Source organism: Prionailurus bengalensis, chromosome A1 (assembly GCF_016509475.1).
Source record: "Prionailurus bengalensis isolate Pbe53 chromosome A1, Fcat_Pben_1.1_paternal_pri, whole genome shotgun sequence".
Taxonomy (NCBI): Eukaryota; Metazoa; Chordata; class Mammalia; order Carnivora; family Felidae; genus Prionailurus; species Prionailurus bengalensis.
The window spans coordinates 203,866,756-203,882,275 of record NC_057343.1 but is presented as its reverse complement, the minus strand read 5'-3'; the positions used below and the strand labels follow the sequence as shown (position 1 = coordinate 203,882,275).

At 36.3% G+C, this 15,520-nt stretch overlaps 1 protein-coding gene and 1 non-coding gene across 2 annotated transcripts in view; one reads left to right on the top strand and one right to left on the bottom strand.

Moving 5' to 3' along the window:
• HCN1 (hyperpolarization activated cyclic nucleotide gated potassium channel 1) overlaps positions 1-15,520 on the bottom strand; it is a 390,638-nt gene that overhangs the window by 214,907 nt on the left and 160,211 nt on the right. The gene's annotated exons all lie outside the window — the stretch shown is intronic.
• LOC122496298 lies at positions 4,643-4,749 on the top strand. The gene has a single exon (XR_006300755.1). It is a non-coding gene; the product is annotated as a U6 spliceosomal RNA (small nuclear RNA).

The window sequence follows — 15,520 nt, the reverse complement described above, 5'->3', positions numbered from 1 at the left end:
CAGAGTAAGATATTTTATTTGAGTTGCGGTTTAGAGTAGGATTTCACAGAGAATAAGGCTGAGGCATAGCATCAAGTTTCTGAGATATGAAATGCCATTGTATTTTGAGGGAAAGTCAATTTTGTGTGATGGGAAGCCAGGGCATTTAAGAAAAATATAAGTCCTATGAATGAAAAGAGAGGCTGAAGTGAAGAGCTATGGAAGTCACCAAATAGCATTTAGATTTTATTCTGGAAGCAATAGTGGGGAATTCCTAAAGAACTGTAATAGGAAAATAAAGTCATATTTGGACCAATTCTAAAAAAAAGTGTTTTTCTGATAATAAATAGCTTGACAAGTGTACAATGCCTGCAGGGCTATAGAAGTTAGGTGATTCTTCAGAAATCCCATGCAACTCCCACAGTATTAAAGAAGAAATCAAATATATACACAAGGAGTAAGGCCCAACAATCAGTGATTGAAGTGTCCACCACCCCTAAGGCAACCAGCTTAAATTTCTCCAATCAAGGCACAAAATATTGTGGTATGATGAGCCTACGATGCATCAACCTGTTATGTGCCGGGCACTCTTTGTGATGAGTGCACCAAGATATGCTCCCTAATCTCAAGAAGTTTCAGAAACTGATGAGACATAGAATAGTATCTTGAAGCATGAAAGCTAAATAGATGAAACATGGCAAAAAGAAAATTTGAAACACAGGGAGCAACATGAAAGTATGAGAGAGAATTGCTCATTTGGAAACTGTAAGGAAATTCAGTAGAACTAGATCATAGAATTCCAACAGTGCAGGGACAAAGAAATAAATGTGTAAGATATGCGTAGTCAGGAATCAGACCATGTTGGGATTGGCCTTGCTTATAGATTAACCATGAATTCATGCTTTTCAGAATTGGTTGGTCCCTCAGTGATGCCTGACAAGTGTAGAGATCACAGCTACTTTACTTAATACATATAAAAATATTACTTATTCCTAAACAGTTATTTCAAACTTTTGCATTTTCTTCTAGCCTCCTTGGGTCTTCCTCCTTCTCAGCATTCTAACACCAACAACAAAAGAATTTTGTTATTTTCTTCTCAGAAACAAATTGTGATACTACAATTCCCAGTCAGCCCCTACCCATTTGTTATCCCTCCTCCCCAGTGGTCCCTGCTGCTGCTGACATAACCATCATTATTAAGTTGTTTAATAAACAAATTTCTTACTATTCATACTCTTTTCTCAGTGGAAGAGGAACCTCTCCTTTCATCCAATATATGGATATACCTCTACCTTTGCCCTAGAATCAATCCCATCCTTTCCTAATTACACTTGACCTTTCTCTACCAATCATTCTTTGTCTAGCCTGTTACAATCCCTTTTCCTTCTCAAGTGGCTACTACACATATGAGCTTATTCAAGGATCTTCCATCTTCAACAGAAAGCCTTCTGTCATATCGCCTACATACCCATCCTTGGCTTCTCTGACTTCCCAACCTTTTCTATAAGAAACCATTTTCACCTGAACTTACTGGGGTTTGGTTTCCACCATCCTCCTTTTCACTGAGCCATTTTTCAACAAGTTTCAACCATAACACTCAGGGTCTATATGTGAAAATCACAAATCAGCATACATTTCCCCAGAACTCTAAAATATTATTTGAGATACATATTTTGAAGTCACTTTTTATTTCTAGAAAAGTATATAGGCTCTTATCTGGTAAGCCTTGCCATGTAAAACCTTACCCAAAATCAGTCTCAAAGTTATCTTTTGATGTCGTACGAGATTTGCACAAAATGTTACCCATGCTCCAAATAATACATAAGACTTTGGGGATTTTATCCTAATTCTTCTGAAACTGTGTCTGGGACTTGTTTTTCAGGGGCCTTTAGCCTATCTTCTATGTGCTCAGATCTTCACGCTATCCAACCCTTTGCCTCCTGTTCACAGCCTCTCTGGTCACTTGGTAAGTTGCTTAACTTCCTTGAACTTTTTTGACATCCTGTGAGCTCATTCGTTTGTTCATTAATTCTTTCATTCTTCCAATATTTAACGGGTGCCATTATAAGACATGTGCTTGGCCATGGATTATTCTAAGTTGAGTAACATAGTTCTGACCCTTTGGGTCTCGTGTCAGCTGGGAAAATCAAAGGCATATTGTGAGGAACAAACGAAGAAACTAATATACACAAATGCTTTATGGAATAAAATTGTATTTCTTAGAGAAATGTTACAGTGAGTCTATAAGAAGGTAAGAAAGTAGAGAAAGTGAGGCTTAAATTATTTGTTTTTTCACCCATCCCAAGATCTGACACAGGCCTTCTGGATGATTAATAAGCACTGCCTACATACAAATAAAATAGCTTTGCCAGGTTGACACTTAGAACATTTTGTCAGAAGTTAGATATATGTAACCAATTATAACAAACCAAGAAAACATTTAAATTGATCTCACCTCTTCTCCTGAAAATTTTAGACTATCACTGAATTTCTGGGCACTGGAATCATACTACCCAAGCAGTTGATAGCTTCTGATACCTACCATTGGGCCATAATGAGCGTCAGACCAGCTGCTCTCTCATATGATACCTAGGAACCACGAAGAGCATCTAACCCATATTTAACCAGAAAGCATTTCTTAAAAGAGCCCCTTCAGTATGAGAAGTACAAGCCCTAGAAAAAAAATATTCAGTAGGTTTGACAAATAAGCTCAACCAAGGTTTGACACGTCCTTTGACTTCTTTAAATGAAAGAATATGTGTTTTGAAGTAAAACCCTTTCTATCTGTGCGTGCCAAATTCTTTTCCTAAAACTGTGGGACTCTAGGGTTGCCAGCAATTATTCTCTATTTTTAAAATAATAATATTACAGGGCACCTGGGTGGTTCAGTCGGTTGAGCGTCCGGCTTTGGCTCAGGTCACAATCTGATAGCTCATGAGTTCGAGCCCTGTGTCGGGCTCTGTGCTGACAGCTTGGAGTCTGGACCCAGCTTCGGATTCTGTGTCTCCCTCTCTCTCTGCTCCTCCCCGACTCACACTCTGTCTCTCTCTCTCTCAAAAACAAATAAAGACTAAAAAATTTTTTAAATAATAATATTATATTACACTTTAGTAAATTTCTTTCTAGATTGTAAGTACTCCCCCCCCCCCCCATACCGGATTTTAATTCTCAGATCAACCTTTGGACAAATGAGAAGCAATTAGAGAATGGACAGCTCTCAAAGGTCAATGGATTGGCTGAGCTGGGACCTCCATGTGACTTAACACAACTTCGAATCTAGTATAACCTATAAAATATTCCACATTTTATATGTAAAATATAGAGAGGATTATTATTTCTTATGTTTCATAACAAAACAATTGTAGACTACTTCTCACAAAGATTTTTGTGAAAGATTTTGCTAGCCACACTGTGTATACACTGAGACTGAACATGGTCTACTGTGTTTTTACAGTTTAGTTGACTCTCTTTTTCTAAGTATTGAATTTCTCCTTTGTAATTAAATGATAGATTTTCATTTACATATATGTGTGTCTATGTATGTATGTGTATGTATATATATATATATAGAGAGAGAGAGAGAGAGAGAAAGGGAGACAGAGGGAGAGAGAGAGAGAGACAAAGGATGGAAGAGAGAGAGATTTATTTTAGTCGCTTCAGTCACTCAGAAAAAAGGAATGAGGCCTCATGATCACCTGAAAGTGTAAAAAAATTTTAATAATAGAATACCACTAATGATCTAGAATATTTTGTACTCCAACAAAATAAATCTATTTTGTTTCCAAAAATGATATTTTAAAGTATCTATTGCCATGGTTTCCCCTATTAATGCAGCATTTTTATATATTCCTTTTATACAAACAGAAGTTTATAGACTAAAATATATATGCTTTCTAAAAATTCATAAAAATTTACAATGATAAATTCCAATATTTTGTTTACCTTCAGTATTTTTTTTTCTCTTTTTTTAAGTTTATTTTATTTATTTTGAAAGAGAGAGAGAGAGACGGGAGGAAAGAAAGGAAAAGACAATTCCAAGGAGGCTCTTGTGCTGTCAGCGTGGAGCCTGATGCAGGCTCAAACTCACAAACCATGAGACAATGACCTGAGCCATAATCAAGAGTCAGATGCTTAACTGATTAGCGACCCAGGTGCCCTTAGCATTTTCTCTTCACAACCTACTCTGTTGATAACTTTTCTAGAGCTACACACACACACACACAAATGCTAGCACATACCCAGACATACAAGCAAAAACAAAACACTGGATTTGTCAATTTTGAAATATTGGTCAGTATTCGGCAATTACATTATCTATTTTGTAGTACACATATTATATAAAATATTATAGTGTTAATAGACATCTACCATTGAAATATTGGGAAAATCATGCCATGGATGTTAATATAAACAGTGATACAGATGATATTTCATAGAAATGATAATTTCACTCAAAATTGGGGCAATTTTGGGGACAGCAGTGTGTCTCATTTGGTTAAGCATTCAATTATTGATTTCAGCTCAGGTCATGATCTCACTGGTTGTGAGTTCAAGCCCCACTTTGAGCTCTGTGCTGACAGAACAGAGCCTGCTTGGGATTCTTTCTCCCTCTCTCTCCCTGCCCATCCCCTCCTCACATCCTCTCTTCTCTAAATAAATAAACGTGCTCACTTTGGCAGCACATATACTAAAATTGGAACGATACAGAGAAGTTTAGCATGGCCCCCGTGCAAGGATGACATACAAATTCGTGAAGTGTTCCATATTTTTGTCATGAGGAGCTTAAAAATGCTATAAACGAGGTGCAAAATAAAATGGAGGCACCCATAGCATGGACTGAAAAGGCAGAGGAGACAATAGATGAATTAGAAAGTAAAATTATGGAAAAAGAGGAAGCTGAGAAAAAGAAAGAAAAAAAATCCAGAAGTATGAGGGGAGAATTAGAGAACTAAGCAATGCAATCAAACAGAACAACATCTGTAACAAGAATTCCAGAAGATGAAGAGAGAGAGAAAAGGGCTGAAGGTGTACTTGAACAAATCATAGCTGAGAACTTCACTGATCTGGGGAAGGAAAAAGGCATTGAAATCCAAGAGGCACAGAGAACTCCCTTCAGACGTAACTTGAATCGACCTTCTGCATGACATATCATAGTGAAACTGGCAAATAGCAAGGATAAGGAGAAAATTATGAAAGCAGGTAGGGATAAACATGCTCTAGCTTACAAAGGTAGACACATAAGAATAGTAGCAGACCTATCTACTGAAACTTTGCAGGCCAGAAAGGAATGGCAGGAAATCTTCAATGTGATGAACAGAAAAAATATGCAGCTGAGAATCCTTTATCCAGCAAGTCTGTCATTCAGAATAGAAGGAGAGATACAGGTTTTCCCAAACAAAAACTGAAGGAGGAATTCATCACCACTAAACCAGCCCTACAAAAGATCCTAAGGGGGATTCTGTGAGCAAAATGTTTCAAGGACCACAAAGTACCAGAGACGTCGCTACAAGCATGAAACCAAAGGACATCACAATGACTCTAAACCCATATCTTTCTATAATAACACTGAATGTAAATGGACTGAATGCTCCAACCAAAAAAACCTAGGGTATCAGAATGGATAAAAAACAAACAAACAAACAAACAAACAAGACCCATCTATTTGCTGTCTACAAGAGACTCATTTCAGACCTGAGGACACCTTCAGATTGGAAGTGAGGGAATGAGAACTGTCAGGCTACTGGAAATCAAAAGAAAGCTGGACTAGCCATACTTATATCAGACAAACTAGACTTTAAATTAAAGGATGTAACAAGAGATGAAGAAGGGCATTATATAATAATTCTCTATCCATCAGGAAGAGAAAACAATTATAAATGTCTATGGGCTGAAATGGGAGCCCCCAAATATATAAAACAATGAATCACAAACAGAAGCAACCTTATTGATGAGAATGTGGTAATTGCAGGTGACTTTAATACCCCACTTACAACAGTGGATAGATCATCTAGACACAAGATCAATAAAGAAACAAGGGCCCTGAATGATACATTGGATCAGATGGACTTGACAGATATATTTAGAACTCTGCATGCCAAACAGAATATACCTTCTTCTTGAGTGCACATGGAACATTCTCCAAGATAGATTACATACTGGGTCACAAAACAGCCTTTAATAAGTCTAAAAGAGTTGAGATCAGACCATGTACACTTTCAGACCACAATGCTATGAAACTTGAAATCAACCACAGGAAAAAGTCTGGAAAACCTCCAAAAGCACGGAGGTTAAAGAACACCCTACTAACGAATGAATGGGTCAACCAGGCAATTAGAGAAGAAATTTAAAAATATATGGAAACAAATGAAAATGAAAATACAACAATCCAAATGCTTTGGGATGCAGTGAAGGCAGTCCTGAGAGGAAAATACATTGCAATCCAGGCCTCTCTCCCCAAAAAAGAAAAATACCAAATCAAAAATCTAACAGCACACCTAAAGGAAATAGAAGCAGAACAGCAAAGACACCCCAAACCCAGCAGAAGAAGAGAAATAATAAAGATCAGAGCAGAAATAAACAATATAGAATCTTAAAAAAAACTGTACAGCATATCAATGAAACCAAGAGTTGTTTTTTTGAAAAAATAAACAAAATTGATAAACCTCTAGTCAGGCTTCTCAAAAAGAAAAGGGAAATGGCCCAAATAGATAAAATCATGAATGAAAATGGAATTATTACAACCAATCCCTCAGAAATACAAGCAATTATCAGGGAATACTATGACAAATTATATGCCAACAAACTGGACAACCTGGAAGAAATGGACAAATTCCTAAACACCCACACACTTCTAAAACTCAAACAGGAAGAAATAGAAAACTTGAACAGACCCATAACCAGCAAAGAAATTGAATCAGTTATCAAAAATCGCCTAACAAATAAGTGTCCAGGACCAGATGGCTTCCCTGGGGAATTCTACCAGACATTTAAAGCAGAGATAATACCTATCCTTCTCAAGCTGTTACAAAAAATAGAAAGGGAAGGAAAATTTCCAGACTCATTCTATGAAGCCAGCATTACTTTGATTCCCAAACCAGACAGAGACCCAGCAAAGAAAGAGAACTACAGGCCAATATCCCTGATGAATATGGATGCAAAAATTCTCAAGAAGATACTAGCAAATAGAATTCAACAGCATATGAAAAGAATTATTCACCATGATCAAGTGGGATTCATTCCTGGGATGCAGGGCTGGTTCACATTCTCAAATCAATCAATATGATACATCACATTAATAAAAGAAAAGATAAGAACCATATGATCCTGTCAATTGATGCAAAAAAGGCCTTTGACAAAATTCAGCAACCTTTCTTAATAAAAACCCTCGAGAAAGTCGGGATAGAAGAAACATACTTAAACATCATAAAAGCCATTTATGAAAAGCCCACAGCTAACATCATCCTCAATGGGGAAAAACTGAGAGCTTTCCCCCTGAGATCAGGAACACTACAGGGATGTCCACTCTCACTGCTGTTGTTTGACATAGGGTTGGAAGTGCTAGCATCAGTAATCAGACAACAAAAGGAAATCAAAGGCATCAAAACTGGCAAATAGGAAGTCAAGCTTTCAATTTTTGCAGGTGACATGATATTACACATGGAAAAACCAATAGGCTCCACCAAAAGTCTGCTAGAACTGATACATGAATTCAGCAAAGTCGCAGGATACAAAATTAATGTACAGAAATCAGTTGCATTCTTATACACTAATAATGAAGCAACAGAAAGACAAATAAAGAAACTGATTCCATTCACAAATGCACCAAGAAGCATAAAATACCTAGGAATAAACCTAACCAAAGATGTAAAAGATCTGTATGCTGAAAACTATAGAAAGCTTATGAAGGAAATTGAAGAAGATATAAAGAAATGGAAAAACATTCCGTGCTCATGGATTGGAAGAATAAATATTGTTAAAATGTCAGTACTACCCAAGGCTATCTACACATTCAATGCAATCCCAATCAAAATTGCACCAGCATTCCTCTTGAAGCTAGAACAAGCAATCCTAAAATTTGTATGGAACCACAAAAGACCCCGAATAGCCAAAGTAATTTTGAAGAAGAAGACCAAAGCAGGAGGCATCACAATCCAACTTTAGCCTCTACTACAAAGCTATAATCATCAAGACAGCATGGTATTGGCACAAAAACAGACACATAGACCAATGGAATAGAATACAGACTCCAGAATTGGACCCACAAAAGTATGGCCAACTAATCTTTGACAAAGCAGGAAAGAATACCCAATGGAAAAAAGTCTCTTTAACAAATGGTGCTGGGAGAACCGCAACATGCAGAAGGTTGAAACTAGACCACTTTCTTACACCATTCACAAAAATAAACTCAAAATGGATAAATGACTTGAATGTGAGACAGGAAACCATCAAAATCCTAGGGGAGAAAGCAGGAAAAAACCTCTCTGACCTCAGGCGCAGCAATTTCTTACTTGACACATCTCCAAAGGCAAGGGAATTAAAAGCAAAAATGAACTATTGGGACCTCATGAAGATAAAAAGCTTCTGCACTGCAAAGGAAACAAACAACAAAACTAAAAGGTAACTGACAGAATGGGAAAAGATGTTTGCAATGACATATCAGACAAAGGGCTGGTATCCAATATCTATAAAGAACTCACCAAACTCCACACCTGAAAAACAAAAACTCCAGTGAAGAAATGGGCAGAAAACATGAATAGATAATTCTCTAAAGAAGACATCCAGATAGCCAACAGGCACATGAAAAGATACTCAATGTCACTCCTCATCAGGGAAATACAAATCAAAACCACACTGAGATATCACCTCACGCCAGTCAGAGTGGCCAAAATGAACGAATCAGGAAACTATAGATGCTGGAGAGGATGTGGAGAAATAGGAACCCTCTTGCACTGTTGGTGGGAATGCAAACTGGTGTAGCCACTCTGGAAAACAGTGTGGAGTTTCCTCAAAAAATTAAAAACAGACCTACCCTATGACCCAGCAATAGCACTGCTAGGAATTTACCCAAGGGATACAGGAGTGCTGATGTATAGGGGCACCTGTATCTCAATGTTTATAGCAGCACTTTCAACAATAGCCAAATTATGGAAAGAGACTAAATGTCCATCAACTGATGAATGGATGAAGAAATTGTGATTTATATACACAATGGAATACTACGTGGCAATGAGAAAGAATGAAATATGGCCTTTTGTAGCAACGTGGATGGAACTGGAGAGTGTTATGCTAAGTGAAATAAGTCATACAGAGAAAGACAGATCCCATATGTTTTCACTCTTATGTGGATCCTGAGAACTTAACAGAAGACCATGGGGGAGGGGAAGGAAAAAAAAAGTTAGAGCAGGAGGGAGCCAAACCATAAGAAACTTAAAAACTGAGAACAAACTGAGGGTTGATGGGGGGTGGGAGGGCAGGGAAAGTGGGTGATGGGCACTGAGGAGGGCCCTGTTGGGATGAGCCCTGGGTGTTGTATTGAAACCAATTTGACAATAAATTTCATGTTAAAAAATAAAATAAATAAGTAAACATTTCAAAATTATAAAATTTGGACAATTTAGAAGAATGCAAATTTTCTTGTTTTAAAATTAATGTGTTCTAGCTAAGGCATGCTACATCATGTTGTGGCCATACTACAGATTTTAAAGCAAGTAGAAAGTTATGCCATTTTTCTGATAGATTTTAACAGTGTAAAGACTCAATGATTCAGGTAAAAACTTATTAATTCACTTAAAATGTTTAAGATTTTTGTAAATCAAGTTTAAATTTTTTTTTTTCAACGTTTATTTATTTTTGGGACAGAGAGAGACAGAGCATGAACGGGGGAGGGGCAGAGAGAGAGGGAGACACAGAATCGGAAACAGGCTCCAGGCTCCGAGCCATCAGCCCAGAGCCCGACGCGGGGCTCGAACTCGCGGACCGCGAGATCGTGACCTGGCTGAAGTCGGACGCTTAACCGACTGCGCCACCCAGGCGCCCCTGTAAATCAAGTTTAAATTAATGTGTTTATTAAAAAGAAAATATTTATGAAGATTCTTATTTACCAGTCCTGGACACAAACAATTTTCACAGTGTCTAAAATAATACATAATATGTAGGGGCACTTGGGTGGCTCAGTCTGTTCAGCATCCGACTTCGGCTCAGGTCATGATCTCCTGGTTCATGATTTCGAGTTTCACATCGGGCTCTCTATGCTGTAAGCACAGAGCCCACTTCAGATCCTCTGTCCCCCTCGCTCTCTGCCTGTGCCCCACTTGTACACTCACTCACTCTCTCTCTCTTGCTCTCTCTCAAAATAAATAAACATTAAACATTAAAAAAAATAATAAGTAATGTGTAGTACGTAGACATACGGGTGAAGGATTTTTGGATTAGGTGAATGGATATTAGATTTGGTAAAGTATCAACTTGTCATTTCACATTGTAGCTTCAATAACCTATAATTCTTGTTCAAAATTGGATCGCATTTGTGCAATAATGTGTCTGATCTTAGCACATAATTTAAACATTATTAGTCACCATGGTGATACAGCCTAAAAGTTTGCATAATCATAAATAAATCCTAAAATTAATATCTTGGCCGTATAACCTTAAATTCAATCTGTTAGTAGATGAAAATGACTTGGAAAAAATAATTTATGTTCTGTGAACTCACTGTTTTGCTTAGTAATTCTCAGTAGGGAGTGGCATGATTTTCTCCTCACTTTATTAAAATTCCTAATGACACTTTTTATAGATTTTAAGAAAATCTACATGTATAACTGCACAACTTCTTTTGATGAATTTTCCCCTTTTTATCATACTCTCTATCCTAATAGTTACTGTAAAATAAAATCAAATGCTATCAAGGAGAGTAAAATGTCATAAATTGATGATGAGTAACATTACACAAGGTTTAACATGCAAACTGAAACTTGATTAGATGGCAGTTTCAAATGACTAAGTGGGCAGCAGAGCAAAATGATGGTTGATTAGGGTCTTCCCAGTGGCAATTTCTACTTTTACAGAGTAAAATACTAAATAATCCTGATTATACTATATTATAATTGTAACTAATTTCTTTACCAGTATGAAGCCAGCTGGAGTCAAGTTGCACTGGTCTCTGTGTGTGTGTGTGTGTGTGTGTGTGTGTGTGTGTGTGTTGTGTGTGGATGTGACGGGCTAACAATCTTCCAGGGAGTAGTTCTTATATTTCCTAATAGTTTAAATGCTCTTATTTTCTTTCTCACCCACTGTATTATCTAGTGTATGCACAGGAAAGTATGCACCTTTACCTGGAAATCACAAATCTAGAAATAAGAACTAATTCCTTGTCTAGATATAAGCTCATATAAACAAAAATCCTGGAGATGACCTTTTGTTCCATTCTGTCTTTTCCAGTTTATATCCAAGCCAAGTGAGGGTTCTAATTTTAAAATACATCCGGACCTTAGCCTCTTTCACTACCTCTTCCACTAACAGCCTGGCCCTAACCATTCTCATCTATTGCCTGTGTCAGTACAATAATCAAGGCATGTGCCCATGTTTATACCATTAGCAATACAGCAGCCAGTTCACTAAAACCTGAGTCATGTCACACCATTCTTCAGAAATGTTTTTGCATTTCTATATACCATTAATGAAGTAGCAGAGAGTAAAATAAGAAATCAGTCCCACTTACAATTGTACCAAAACCAATAAGATACCAGAAATAAACCTAATCACAGAGGTGAAAGACGTGTACTCTGAAACGATAAAACACCAATGAAAGAAGTTAAAAATGACACAAATAAATGGAAAAGCATCCCATGCTCATAGATTAGAAGAACAAATATTGTTAAAATGTCTATACTATCCAAGAAATCTACATAACATATTTAATGCAGTCCTTATCATAATATCAGTAGCATTTTTCACAGAGCTAGAACAAACAATCCTAAAATGTTTATGGGACCACAAAAATCTCAAATAGCTAAAGCAACTTTGAAAAAGACAAGCAAAGCTAGAGATATCTCAATTCTGGACTTCAAGTTATGTTACAAAGCTATAGTGATCAAAACAGTATGGTACTGGCACAAAAATAGACACATGGATCAACAGAACAAATAGAAAACTGAGAAATGAACCCATAACTATATGGTCAATTAATCTTAGACAAGCAGGAAAATGAAACCATAAAATCCTATAGGACAACACAGATAATAATCTCTTTGACAAAGGCTGTAGCAACTTCTTACTAGATATGTCTCCGGAGGCAAGAGAGACAAAAGCAAAAATAAACTACTGGCACTACATCAAAATAAAAAGCTTCTGCACAGTGAAGGAAACAATCAACAAAACTAAAAGGCAACTTCCAGGATGGGAGAAGATATTTGCAAATGACATATCTGATAAAGAGTTAGTATCCAAAATCTATAAATAACTTACTGAACTCAACACCCCAAATACAAATAATCTAGTGAAGAAATGGGCAGAAGACACAAATAGACATTTTCCAAAGAAGACATCCAGATGGCAAACAGCCACATGAAAAGATGCTTAACATCACTCATCATCAGGGAAATGCAAATCAAAACTACAATGAGATACCACTGCATATTGTCAGAATGGCTAAAATTAACAATATAGGAAACAACAGATGTTGGTGAGAATGTGGAGAAAGGGGAACCCTCTTAAACTGCTTGTGGGAATGCAAACTGGTGCAGCCGCTCTGGGTAACGGTATGGAGTTTCCTCTTAAAAACAGAACTACCCTACGATCCAACATTGCACTACTAGGTATTTACCCAAAGAATGCAAAAATACTAATTCAACGGGATACATACAGCCCAAATAGCAGCATTATCAATATAGCCAAATTATGGAAACATTCCAAGTACCCATTGACCGTTGAGTGGATAAAGAAGATGTAGTGTGTGTGTGTATACATATATATATATATATATATATATATATGTATACACACACACACAATGGAATATATATATATATATACACACAATGGAATATATATATATATATATATATATATATATATATATATACACACACACACACAATGGAATGGAATAGAGAACAAACTGATGGTTACCAGAGGGGAGGTGGGTGGGGAATGGGTTAAATAGGTGATGGGGATTAAGGAGTTCACTTGTTGTGATGAGCACCAGGTGATGTATAAAACTGTTGACTTTCTATATGGTATACCTGAAACTAATATTACACTGTATGCTAACTCACTGGAGTTTAAATAAAAACTTAAAAAATAAATAAAACCTTTAAATGATCTCCCAAAGCAAGTTAGAAGCCAGTCTTTACGATGGTTTACAAGACACTAGAGCTACACTGCCCACATGTGGCTACTGAGCACTTGAAATATGTCTGGGCAAAATTGAAATATGCTGTATATATAAATTATACACTGAACTTCAAAGACTTAGAATGAAAAAATGTAATTTTAAAGATTTAAAAAGTAAAACACTTTGTTAATACTTTTACGTTGATTACAACTGAAAATTTTATTTTGCATGTTTTGGAGTAAATAAAATATAACATTAATTTTATCTGCTTACTTTTTATTTTTACTTAAAAATGTTTTAATTTAAGTATAATTAACATACAGTTTGGGGTGTACAATCTAATGATTCAACAATTCTGTACATTACTCAGTGCTCATCATGATAAATGTACTTGTAATCCACTTCACTTATTTCACCCATTTATCTGCTTATTTTTATATTTTTATCATACGTACTAAAAAATTAAAACTTACATATATAGTTCATACTATTTTTTTCTCTGGAAATCACTGTACTAGAAGGTCTGGTGACAGTTGCTTCTCTGACCCTACCCCCTAATTCCTGCCTCATCTCTGGCTGAGCTGGGACCACACCGGCTTCCTTGTTCTTCAGTCATTCCTTGTGTCAGGTTCACACTTGCCGAAGAATAATATCAAACTTTATGTGCCTTAAAGCTGGTAAATGGTGGGCCAATCAGGTAGCAAATTTTTGTGAACAATATATAGTCTTCTAGACACTGAAATTTTATAGTAAACATTATAGTCATATGTTCTCTGTACCCAAGGAGCCTGCATTCTAGTTGGGATATGTTCTAATGCTTATAAAATGCAAATTTTAGAATCTTCATTCACTCAATATAATAATTGATTAAATATCTGAAACTTAGCAAACTACTGGAAAAACAATGTAGAGTGTTTGCTTTGTAAAATATTGCCAAAGAAGTGAAGATGATTATTAAGATAGATTCAACAAAAATCTCTCTCTTTCTCTCTCTCTCTCTCTCAATCATACAAAACTATTACCCAGGTTTTATTTTCTCTGTAGAGCTTCTCTTTACCTAAAATTATTGTTTGATATTGTTAAATTGTATATTCCATTATTCTGCAACTAAATGTAGGGTTGATTCTAGTTTATCATAGCACATGGTAAGCACCCATTACATATTTATTAAATGCACATATTAATTAAATGTCAAATATATTGCAATAATCATTGTAATTCAAAGGAAAATTAGTATCCTAACTGAAAGCAGAATTTGACTCTCTTGAAAGAGCAAATGAATATTGTGAATTTTAACAATTATGTCTTTGCTTAATTTTTTAAGTTATTCTGAACTCTAAAACAAATGGATGATTAAGAAGTAACTATTACGAAAATACTTACAATAAAGAGAGAAAAATGATAGTTAAAAACAGTTGAATGCTAATACATTATAACACATTACATTTATAATAAATCTTTTACATAATATAGGTTCTTTTTTTTTCAACGTTTATTTATTTTTGGGACAGAGAGAGACAGAGCATGAACGGGCGAGGGGCAGAGAGAGAGGGAGACACAGAATCGGAAACAGGCTCCAGGCTCTGAGCCATCAGCCCAGAGCCCGACGCGGGGCTCGAACTCACGGACCGCGAGATCGTGACCTGGCTGAAGTCAGACGCTTAACCGACTGCGCTACCCAGGCACCCCAACATAATATAGATTCTTAAAAGCTTCTTATAAATCAAATGTAATCATAATATACATCAATTATAATTAAACAATAGCAATAATCTGTGCCTCAGATAAACCTCACTGGCTACGATACTGCCACTGTGCAAAACTGTATAATTAAACAACAAAACTCATTATATAAAGGGATATTTTTGGTGAAGCTTTATATAAGATAAAGATTTTTATATATACATTTTCATGCTTAGCTTTTAATGATAATCAGGTTTTAATTGCATAGACTTAACATAATAACTGCTTTTATAATGGCATTTTTGACACTAATTTTATCATTAACAAACCTATTTTTTTTAATGTTTATTTATTTTGGGGAGAGAGAGAAAGAGAGAGAGCGAGTGCGAGTGAGGGAGGGGCAGAGAGAGAGGGAGACACAGAATCTAAAGCAGGCTCCAGGCTCTAAGCTGTCAGCACAGAGCCCAACAGGGGCTCAAAATCACAGACTGTGAGATCATGACCTGAGCCGCATTTGGATGCTCACCC